A 12,439-nucleotide genomic window follows, 5' to 3' on the forward strand; every position below is an offset into this window, starting at 1 on the left:
TACGGCAGAAGATGGTTTGGGAGAAGGAAAGAAAGAAGAAAAAAAAATTAATTTTGCTTTCACGAGCACACTTCAGGATACAATATTATGCTCTGTTGATCAGCATTTAGCCTTGCATGTAAAATTCCTACTAAAACAGTTCTTCAGACTGAAGCCCAATATAATCAGCCGGCCCCTCCTAGATTTCACAAATTACAGCCATCACACAACCGGGACCAGGAATCTCAGTGGAACATTTCCAGAATCCAAACCTAAATGCATGAAGATTTTCTTATTTAGGTAGCAATAAAAACATGTCGATGCATAAATAAAAGCATAATTGAAAAAAAAATCACATAATAATGGCAGGCTTGTTTTTTGGCTTTGTTTTGGTTTTGCCAGGGCTCTGAAATGCTATCTTTCAATCGAATATAGCTTTTCAGCAATTAAGGATTCCCATGAACACCTGCTTCCCTTGGTCTAGTAGGATGACCTGAAGATGCTTCTATTTCAAGGCTGTACTTTTCTAGGAACTTACGATTTCCACAGAAATAAATACTAACATAATGAAAAAAAATGATACCAATCAAAGGGTCAGTATTTTTCATGTGCTCAGATGGGTCAGCTGTAACATCTGGCACAGGGTAATGTTTTCAAAAGTATAGTGCAGCTTTGACCACCTCCCCGTGCTAATTGTTTTATCTTGAGATAGAGGTTGATTTAAGCAGATACAGACTGCTTTAAGCAGTAACTGCCCATAATTACATAGGAGTTACTATAATTAAGGAGATATATTCATATTTCAAAAGAACTTTTAGGTTTTCAAAAGGATCTCTACCAAATTCATAAACATCCAACCTCAAAGGAACATATCTGTTGTGTGTGGGAGGCTAAAGATAAGTAAGGCAGGATGGGGCCGTCCACTGGTGACTAACCAAGGCCTTGTAGAGGTGAACGGACTTGGAGACAACCTATCTGAGACACTTCATTTGGAAAACTCCAATATGGAAAAAAAATTGAAGATGGAAAAGGGTAGAAAAAATTTTTGGGGGTCAAAATATTGTGATTCACAAGCATATGTTCTGGCTAGTTTCTTCCCCAATAAAAGGCTTGTTTATTGTCATGTAAACACAATCTGTGTGCAGAGGCTCAAAATATTTTAACAGATTGAAAATAATTTATAAAAATATTCTTCCCTGATTGCAGTTTGTCTGCATGGACTTATTTTTTAATGCATATACATCTAGGAAGAAAGACACTAGTATACTAGTACAAATATATGATCAACAAAGATGTCAGAAAGGTCAAGAAAAGCTGGAATATCCAGATAGGAGTAGTCATATAGTACTATTCATTCCTTAGCACCCAGCCTGTTGCACATTAAGTAATTAAATGCCTACTTCTCGACCGATAAGAAACCTCCAATGAAGACATATTTGTTTCTTTGTTTTAAATAATCTTTTCATTTCATTTCTTTTTTAAAAAAAATATATTTTATTGATTTTTCACAGAGAGGAAGGGAGAGGGATAGAGAGCTAGAAACATCGATGAGAGAGACATCGACCAGCTGCCTTCTGCACATCCCCCACCGGGGGATGTGCCCGCAACCAATGTATATGCCCTTGACCGGAATCGAACCTGGGACCTTCCAGTCCGCAGACTGATGCTCTATCCACTGAGCCAAACCGGTTTCGGCATCTTTTCATTTCTTGATGCCCTAGTTCAGTGATGGGCAACCTTTTGAGCTTGGTGTGTCAAACTTTGCCAAAAAACTGAGCATAACTCGGGTAGTGTGTCACTTTGAGGAAAAAACATTATTTCGCAAATGTTTCATCCTCAGGAGCAGCAAATGTTTCATCCTCAGCAGGCGGCCGCCTCAGTGGCCGCGTGTCATCAGAAATGGCTTCGCGTGTCCGTGCTGACACTCGTGTCATAGGTTCGCCATCACTGCCCTAGTTTGTTCTACAAAGGATTTCAGGCGAAAGCATGAAAGGCCCAGGAACCTAAAGGATGGGCATGACTAAAGTCTGAGGCTATGGATGTCTCTGTAGTGTTAACTCAATCACTGTTCATGTGAGGAAGCAGGAGGGAAAGAGACATTTAATTATACATCTGACTTTTAATGTTTCTTTAAGAACTAGTAGTTATTGCTAATGAACAAAGGAAAAATGACTAGGATACATGCATGATCTGAAAGCTAACTGAAACTCACAAAGCTAATCTAACAGGTTACAAAGCAAACCTACTAGTCGAAATTCTCTTATACTGTACTAGTGATTCGTTGTGCAAGACGACCCCGAGTCCTGGAGTGCCGCCTCAATGCCCCACCTTTGAGCTGCGTGGAGCAGCCACCAAGCCCCGCCCCCGCAACACGCATGTGGGGCTGCCCCAGGAGAAGCCACACGAAGTGGACGCTGGGACCCCTGGCGGAACCCACGTGGAGCAGCCGCCAGCCCCGCCCCCGCTGTGCGCGCCACCATCTTGTGACGGCGTTATGGCGGGAAGGTCAATTTGCATATTACCTCTTTATTATATAGGATATCCTAAATACTGAAATATAAACATAGGGTACAAGAAGAACCATAATAAAACCAAAATGTGTGCGCATGTGTGTGCACACGTTTGGTTGGGGCCTCACAGAGATGAAGCCAGAGGGTGATTAGGCTGTTTAGGAAATCAATGGGAGCCAACAAATACTAGTATTGAGAAGCGACTCAAAGCAAGGCATTCTGAGAGGATATGTGAACAGAACACCTTCCACACTGGGCCTTTGCTGACCATCCAGTGACACCAACAGGACAAGCACAGGTAACCCTCACAGTGAGCCCTTCAGGTGGTGTCTCTAGGCGAGACAGAGACGAGGCAGAAATCATGGTGGGGGAGGGGAGCAGGAAAAAGCTGCAGGAGGAGGGCTAGATGTTAAGTAATGAATTATTGCATTCTGATGCACAGAAAGAGTAGAGCTGATATATCTTTAAGATCCATTTAGATGAATAGCTCTGATCATCTAAGTGAGGAAACTAGTGTAGTTTATTCAGAACCAGCATAATAAATTTATTTTAGGAGCATACTATTTGCTGAAAATTTTCTCTGCCTCCGCTTCTCTAGGTGATGAGTGTGAGCCGTTTGGCTAGAAGCCCTTCATAGCAAAGGCAGCTAAATGTGATGTGTGACACATTGGAAATCTTTCAGGTTGCTTGGCTTTGAAGTAAAAAATCCATTTGTGTGTAACTTCTAAGCACAACAATTTGGGGTGATGTGATTAAATGTTTCTAACCAAATGGTACATTGCAAAGCCTAGATACATATGCCTGTCCTTTGAAAAAGCCCAAGGGGGGCTCTTGGAAATATGGGAACCTGTGTGTGATTTTGCCGGCTTTTGTGGATCATGACTTCAGGGAGCTCACTCTGCAGTCTAAATTCTCAAGCAGTGGGTTTGTTTACTTCTTTCCGAGCCTCCCCCTGTGCACCACGTCAGTGCGATGTGAAGTAGCCGAGGAAGAAGGAGAGACCAGGCTCCGGGCTTGCCAGGCGTGTCAGGGACTTCTCCTCGGAGACTTCCAAAGCTCTCACACACGTGACATGGAAACGCTCCGATGCTGCTGCACCAGATCTGTCTCCTGAACAAACGTGCTGTGGGGCAGCTACTCTGCGTAGCACGGTGACGTCCTTTATCTCAGCTGCAGGGGCATGTGAACTTTTTTATTCTTAATATTTTTTAGTAATTGATTTTTAGAGAGAAGAAGGAGGTGGGGGTGGGAGAAAGAGAGAGAGAGGGAGAGAGAGAGAAACATCCATCAGCCACCTCCCACACGTGCTCTGACCAGGAATCACACCCGCCACCTCTTGGTGCAGAGGATGACACTCCAACCAACTGAGCCACGCCGGCCAGGGGGTATCTGAGCTTTTAGACTTTGGGGTTTCAGTGCGCAATGGTTTAAATAAAAATCAGACTATAAAAAAAGGTAAATACTATTTTCAACCTTGTAAATGAAAGCAAGGTATTAATCTTTCTCATATCTTACATCTGAAGTGGAAATTTTCCCACCAGATCTCCTTTGCCCCGGTTCTGGAAGGAAGGGACTGTGCTGCTGATGCAGGAGATGCATACCTGGCTGGCCACCTATTTTCCCATCAATGCCTCGTCTATAATGATGGTTTTTATGTAGGTGATGGGATTTGGGAAGGTGTGACAACTCCCAATTTCCCGCAGAGGCCTGGGCGATTTACAGCGGCCCCTCTGGGCTAATGGGTCCCCTTTCTCTTGTGATACAGGGAGGCAGGCAAAATACCCTGGCAGATTTGGGGGGCTCTTGCCAAAGGGCACCCTTAGGCCCATAGGAAACCCTGGTCCATAATAAAGAAGGAGCAGTGGAAGTGCTTTGCTCTGTGGCTCCGGGAGGTTCCAAGCCCAGCCAGACCTGGAGATGCTTCCCCTCTGCATGCCTCTCTCTCTGTGGGCTAAGACTCTGTGTATTTTGTTACTTCTTGAGTCAGCCACTAACCATATCCTATAGATACACAGGACTGCGTTTCCTGGCTCCCCAGTTCCCTTCCTAATTCCTTTTCCCCACCTGCCGGACCCGTACTCCGCAACTCACAGCTCCCAGGCAGACGGGGCAAGATAATGAATCCAGATTACACCTGGATTTGAGACAAATTGCAGGTAAATACCCATTAAAGTAAGTTTAATCAGTTTATAATTTTTTGTATTTTGACAACATCAAACCCTCAGGCACTGTTTGTTTTCTGAAAACAATTGATGTAGTACATTTTAACCCTTAGCAGATAGAGATTTGTTCTAAACCTTTTAAAACTTCTGACATTTCCTGAAAAAGTCGCACTTTGTGTATTTTTCACAAACACTGAAATAGGTGTTAATATTACCAAACACTTCCTAACAGTTTTTTTTTCTTTAAGACACAGCCAATTTAAACTAAAACTTATAAACAGTTTAGAACACATGGGCTCTACACCAGCCCCTTCCCAGAGACAGCCAGGGACAGTTTGCTACCTCCCTGGCACTCGCTCTCCATGTGACCTCAGATAAGCTGCCTCAGCGTCCTCCTCTATCACCAGGGAATCAATTCTCCCCCACAAGACTGTTTCCAGGATCAAATGAGATGCATGTGTTCTATGAACTATCAAGTATTACACTAATTTATTTATATCTATTCTTGTTAAAAAAAAAAAAAAGGATTTGAGGTGACTCATAAAAATATGGTACCAAAGATAAAAATCAGTGAGTTTGTCAGGGCAAGAAGTGAGTCTACAAATATAATAAACCCACATAATTATAAGCAATAGCAAGAGAATATCGGACTTAGCCAGCAGGGCTCAGTCACTAAGCCGAGCCCAGGCAATAAGTATGCATTGCCCTCCACTGAGGCTCTGCAAAGAAGTATAAAAGGGAACTGCAATAATGCTCTTTGCTTCTGGAAAGATTTAAAAAGTCTAAACAGTAGTGAAATGGAGCCTGCAGGATGCCTGGCTTCTGGGCCAGGGAAGTATGCATGGCTGTCTGAAGGAGGCAATTTGGGGTCCATTCAATTTAAAAAATCTATCTTTTGCACATGTCTCCATTGCTGAAAAAACAATAAAAGAAATGTTAGAAGCAGCAGCAGCTTCTTCATTCAAGTTTTAAGAGAATTCCCCCTTCTTTACATAACGAAGAGGAAACAAATTAACAAAAGGCATGGCATCCTATTCCATCCCAGGTTCCTTCAAGAGCTGTGTGAGGCCCTCGCCTGGAGGATTTCTGTGGCCAGGCTCTGTGTTATGAGGCCCTGCTCTGAAGGGCAGGGAATGAATCAGAGTACAGGCCATCCCACCCCCTCCACAAACAGCTTAAAAGAGGTAGAAGTGTATTTCTCTCCCAATTTACGGTCCAGAGGTTAGGCAATTCTCAGCTAGAAGGACTGGTCTGCCATCCTCAACAAGGGGCTTCCACTTGCCTCCAGGGCTGATGTTTCTGTTCTCTCTCAGTTGGTGGGAAGAAGCAGGGACCAAGAAGGCAAGACCCGGAAGTTGGGCACATCACTTCCACTCATGTACAGAACTTAGGACATGGCTGCAAGGGAGGCTGGGAAATGTTTTAAAAGATATAAAAATGTTTAACAAATCCATTACTATGAAGAAGGAGCAAATGGTTCCTGGGAGACAACTTCTCGATAGTTTCGAGAGGGGCCAATAGCAAAAGAATCATCTTCTAGAAGTATTCAGTGCTCATGTATGAGTTACAGCTGGTTGCCTGGGGCTCCATTCTTAGTTTCTGACCAAGGACATGCACAGTGATGCCTCCATAGCCCAAAAGGCAGGGCTAACGTAGTGCTCAGAGTCTCTCTTGCTCTCTACATAAGAAGAAAGGTTTCCCTTTCCTTTGTGGAAAGACTGATTCCTTCCAGTGGCACTTGGGAAGGAGGATAGGGGGAGGAGACATATGAAACAGACTTGCTATATTCATCACAGTATTGTTATTTCTTCACAAGATTTTAGAGTGTTGTTTCAATTTATATAAAAAAGCAAAGTTATGTGCTATTATGTAATTATTATATTTTTACATGATGAAATTTCTATTATTCCATAATCACTACATTATTACAATGTAATATTAGGTTGCAATTATTCTACATTGGGTTAACATTTTGCAGTGTGGAAGATGCATCTGCCTACTTTTGGTGAATTTTGCGTTACTCTGCTATAAGAATAGGCCAGGGGAAACCAGCCCAGAGCAGTTCTTGCTCTTTTTGATTTGGTGGGTGTACATTTGGTAGTGGCCGAAGATTTCTGGAAAAAATTCTGCCAGACGTGGTCAGGTTTTAGGTTTTAGTTTTTGTTTAAGATCCAATTCATTCTCAGGGTTCAAGATTAAAATTGTTTTTACCGAATGTCATAATTGCGCTATATCCTTTAATGTGAGAAAAAATCATTTGGGTCTTCGTGACTGATCTGAAAATTAGACAAAATTTCAGCGCGGGAACACTACATGCTGGCTGCCCATGTCAAAATGCTCAGGTGTGCAATTATTTTGACCGTCAATTATAACTGACAGCATTGTCTTATCTCCAAACTCACCTCTGAAAGCAGTCTGTGAGGAACTCGCTTGTCTAAACAAAAGTGTGATTTGTGAAAAGGCACATGTCTGTGGCAGAGATTGCTAGCGTTCTCCCAATGTCTATTCTCCTTTTGCTCTGTGTAAAAAAACCTGCATAAGCCTGGGGCACACGGCCTCCCAGAATAGAGGCCACACTTCCCAGTTTCCCTTGCCGACAGGTGAGGCTGAGTGACTAAGTTCTGGTCACTTCACCTTGAGCACAAGGGCTATGGTTAGGTTTAGGGTCAGATCCTTAAAAAGGGGGAGGTGTCATTTAATTCTCCTTTCCCTTAGTATCGCTATTCGACCTTGGCAAGGAGGACCCTGTCCTGGGTCCTGATCCACCTCTCCTCAGGGGGTGAGGAATTACAGGCAAAAGGGTCGTGCCCATCTAGAGCCTGAGCCCTTCTTTACAGGACATGCTCTGGGTGGTCAAACCTCAGAACTCCCTGTCCAAATGGCCACAAAGCCTGCACAGGTCTCTTCCCCAGGTTCAGCCTGCAAGGGTGGGCTGTGCTGTCTGTGTGCTCACCGTGGGCCCCTGGAGTAGCCGGGACTGGTGATGTGGGCGTATGGACAGGGTTTGGATGTGCAGGTTGGTGTGGGAACTATGTGCGCCGGCTCTGGGAAGGAGGCAGGGGTGGGAAGAGGAAGGAGGTGGGCTGCAGGCCAAGTCTCCCTACGTCTCGATGTTCTGGAGTGGAACCCTGAACCTACATTTAAACATAGCTTTCTAGGAAGGTAGATTTGTGAAGGAAGGAAGATAAAGCATATTTATGGCTTGTTGGCTTGACAACTTTAAAATATGCAGGCATAGAAAAACTAAGGTCTTCACTTGCTGAAACATGGACTTGAGGGCCGGTGTTGAAACAGCCATCCTGGACCATCAGGATGGAAGCTACAGGCTGAGGAGGACACAGCACAGTGACAAAACTGGTCTAGGGTCCCTGACACCATCTGGCCATCAAAAGAGCCCGGGGTCACTGACCTGGGTTATTATGTGGGAGATACATGAACTTCTATGTTTTTTAAACTTTGTAATAAAAAGCCTGGCCTATATCCTGTTTACACAGAACTTGTACCTGGAGAATGGAGCGCTCGTGACCTAAAGATGTGCTGGCTTAGCGTTGGAAGGTGGGCTCTGAGGTCAGATACTGCGGTCCTTGTTATTTATGCCTATGAGAACCTGGAGGGCAACCCTTACCTCCTAATCAGTGGCTCTAGGCAAAATGTCGGAGAAATTCAGAATATCAGTGTGTTAGCTCCTTGCCACTTTCAACAAAGTTATTTATAGAAGAAAAAGAACTTAGGTCAGAGTTACAGAATTTGGAAGAAGAGACAGAAGAGCCCGCTGCCCTGAAGGGAGGTGCTGTCTGCAGCCCGGCATGTACACTGACGACAGGCTCATGGACAAGAGAGATCCTTCCAGAGAGCAGAGCTGGGGCTACAAACAGGGCTAAGTCCTGTACTTGAGGCAGATAATTTTTGCCATTTCTAGACAGTAGGATTCCCATTCACCCCTGAAGAGGCAGTAAGTGTGTGGGAAGAAGGCTGCGTAGGTTTGGGCCCCAAAGGGTTGTGGACTCTGACAGAGACTCATAATTATCCTCGAATATGTACTTTCCCTTTCCCCTTTAGTAGAAGGACCCTTGAATACACAACCATACTTCTACTCTTCCGTTTCCGCTAGTTGTAGACGATGGACCAAGTCAGCAAGGAGCAAAAGTGAGGTTGCAACTCGTGGACATTTGAATGGAATTTGAACTCAGGCAGCCTGGCTTCTAAGGCCACATTCCTAGTCATCACTCTACATGCCAGAACTTTTCTAAGCATTGAAAATAAAATACTGAACAAGACAGGCCAGATCTCTGTTTTCAAAGAACTTAAAACTTCAGAAAGGGATAATACATACTAGACATTTACATAAGGAGAGGCAGCTAACATATAGGAAAGCAGACAAATGAAGACGGTAATTCAGATGGTAAGAGGTGCCCTTAAGGAAATCAAACATGGTGATATATTGGCTGGGGCACCACTTTAACGGGTGAAGACCTTTCTGAAGGGTCCATCTGAGATAAGGACTAAATTTGTGAAGGGACTTATAAAGACCTGGAAAAAGAAGTTTCCAGGCAAAGGTAACAAATGCAATGCCTTAAGGCAGAAATAAGCTTAGCATGTTTTAAGGACAGAAAAAAAACAACCAGTTTTTCTGAAGTAGTCAAGGAACAGGGGAGTAGCTATGAGAAACTTGGCTTGGCAGGTAGGCACCAGATGGTGTAAGGTTCGTAAGCTGTGGCGAGTGAGCAAAGGGCAGGGAGGGAGTGATGTAAACTTATTTCTATGAATGCAGGGCTATCTCATCCATAGCCGTACAAGACCATGCATGGACATTTTCAATACAGAAAACAACAACTGTTGCAAACATACACATTCTTTAAGGACAGAGTTTTCCAAAAGGTGGTGTAGCCTGGCTGTTCTAGATCCTTCCTTCTGATTGAGAAGGAACATGCTATCTACTGAGTGACCCACAGCCCCCTCCCCCCTCCTCCTGTGGGGAGCGGTGGTTCTCTGCGTCATGCCTGCCCAACACGAAGTTTCCAGTTGGAGGGGTTGGGCTGTGTGTGAAATGCTCAGGGAGGAGAGACTTTGGCAGCACTGTTTTGTGAGAACGGCTTGCTGAGCTTAATCCTCTTAAAACGTGAGTCAGGTTCTTTTGGACTACACAGTATTAAGAATACCACCATGTTTTGGTCCAAGTGTTCCTCAAATTTTAGACATTTAAGATGTGGGAGAGTCATGTGATTTTTTTCCTTCCTTACTTCAGATACAGACAGAGAACAAACGAGATTATTTCTGGAGAACTTCACTTAAAATGGTTATGCTGTCTATACAAACTAAAGGCAGAGTCTTTTTCTTTTGTTTTTCTCCTTTTTTCTTTTGCATGTATTAGTCTGGCTAATGTTCTAACATGAGCAGGACTGAAAAACAAATCACGGGATCAGTTGGAATAAGGTGATTCAAATGGTCACGGAAACTTGGACAGTAGAGACACTGCAAACGATCTTCCCCAACCCTGGTGAGCTCCTTCTCTGGGGTAAAGGAATGGGGTGGGTAAGTCACACATGGCCATGACCATCCAACCCTGTGAGTGCGCACCACTGGCCTAAATGAGTCTCCTCCTATCTCCCCAACTGACTTCCTTCCATTCCTCTTTCCTTAAAGGTGTAGCAGGGCTTCCCACCCTGGCAACCTTTTCACTGGCCTGCAACTGCTGCTCACCCCAGGCTTGTCCGTTCTGGACTACACAGTGCAGGCAGGAGCTTATACACTCCAGAGTGTGTAGAGTTTGAATGAAGTTTCAGCAGGCCAGGCTGAGCAGTGCTTGAGACCCAGGGCCTACTGCTGGATGGCCGGAAATGGGAGGAGACGGGCTCTTTCTGTGGACAGACTGTCATTCTGATAGGCTTGTTCAGCCTGCTTTGTCCAGGAAGCCCCTTTTCTACTCAAGACCAGGGAGGAAACCTTGTAGGAGCAATATTTTTGGGCACTACCTCTCAGGTGGCTTATGAATAACAAGATATTTTAGGAACACTGCGTTTTTAGATCTGAATGTTGAGCTTGAAAAACACACAATCTTTTTTAGAAATAAATTCAAACTACTAACTATATGAGAATGTCTTTCTATCCCCTTTGGCTTTTAAAGCATAAGAAACTACTCTGGAGCTGACAAAAGGTAACGTTCTCCTTGTTTTTGTCTACTTGAATTCAAACTAATGTTTAATCTTTACTATAATCTAAAGGCTTATACTCAGGAAGTCAACTATTAGCAGACAGATGAATGTGTAAACTCAATGTCGATCCCTAAATCCTAGAGAACTGTAGAACTACAGCAGATTCACTATTCAACTTAGGCACCGGAATAGATGAATTCTATGTAAAAAAGCAGAAATCAGGGGATTCTGAATCAGATAATCCCTTTAAGTTACCATATTAACAGCACTCCACTAAAGTTTCAAAATGGGTAGCTTTTGATGAACATTCCTCTTAGAAATGTGGCAATCACATATTTTTGTATGTAAGCATAGTATAATACATATACATATATTTCCTTTTGGCTGTCCACGAATGAGTCCCAAGGGCAAAATGGCCAATGTGTTTGCTTGCATAATGCCCCACAGTGTATGCAGAATGTCACTGGAAATGGCAATGTAAACCATCCTGACAGCATTCCATCTCCCGGCTCCTCTTTAGTTACTCTGAGACCCCCCCACCCCCATTGAAGGGTCTGCTAGTTCCTGGGTATGAAGAAAGAATTTTTAATGGGGCCAAGTGTAGGTGTTTACAAGGGGGAATTGTTGTTTTTTCTTAGGAGCTGCCTTATGTTCAATAGTTGTATTTACTTTGTCAAGCTAGCCAGAATTAGAGATCCCCATTGCTAGGCAGCCTAGAGCGGCTGCGAAGTATTTCTGGGCATTCAGAACTGAAGCATGTGCTGCCCAAAGGCAGGTTTCATTACAGTGTGTTATTTAGTCCTCCTTCGTAGCTCCCTACCCCCACACCCCTGGAGAGCAGTGCTTCTATAGCAGGAAATCTTGGTTACTCTATGCTGAAACATATTTACATGACTGAAACATGACAATTAGCACATTTGTAAAGCTTGAGGGAGAGGCACACTCTAATGGTTTTTTGAAGCAGGCTGATTTCCTGGGGCTTTTAATCTTATTTTATTTTGTTCTACATGCATGAACAAGTCCTTCTTTACTATAGGTATTTGACCAAGTCTACCTGATATGAATGTGAATGAAAAGAAAATTGTACAAAAATTAACTTTATATTTCATGTTTGCCAAACTGTTCCTCATTTCTTTCACCAGTTCCATGTGTGCTGAGGGCTCTGCTATCATTTTTGACATGTTGTGTTACTTTTTATATAAAGGGGAGTAGGTAGTATGTTTTTGGTTTGACAAAATAAAACATGGCTTTTTCTGTACTGATTGTATAAAAACTTTCCATAATGAACAAAAAGTATCGATTATAGCAGTGATTTTTTCCCACTCTTCATGGTCAGATAAAGGTACACTCTTCTAGGTGGTGTGTATTTCATTTGCTCCAAACTTAAATTAATACCCAGGTGGTATTAAGTAGCATTATTTCAAAAGTGCAAGTATACATGCGTGTATATGTGCATATGTGTTTATGCCTGTTTATACATATAAATATATAACATGAACATTTAATATCTTCTAAGTCTATAGATTAATTTCTAAAATCTTGGCAAAATTTAGAAAAACAAAACAAAATAAAACAAAATAATCTTTCATATCAGAGCCCTCTGAAATGGGAAGAAAACTTCCATTTTCCTGAAAGC

At 43.1% G+C, this 12,439-nt stretch overlaps 1 protein-coding gene across 1 annotated transcript in view; it reads right to left on the reverse strand.

The window, feature by feature from the left end:
• Positions 1-12,439, reverse strand: part of ELP4 (elongator acetyltransferase complex subunit 4) — a 170,170-nt gene that overhangs the window by 2,096 nt on the left and 155,635 nt on the right. The window lies entirely within an intron of this gene.

The sequence above is a fragment of the Cnephaeus nilssonii genome (genome assembly GCF_951640355.1).
Source record: "Cnephaeus nilssonii genome assembly, chromosome: 13".
Lineage (NCBI taxonomy): Eukaryota > Metazoa > Chordata > Mammalia > Chiroptera > Vespertilionidae > Cnephaeus > Cnephaeus nilssonii.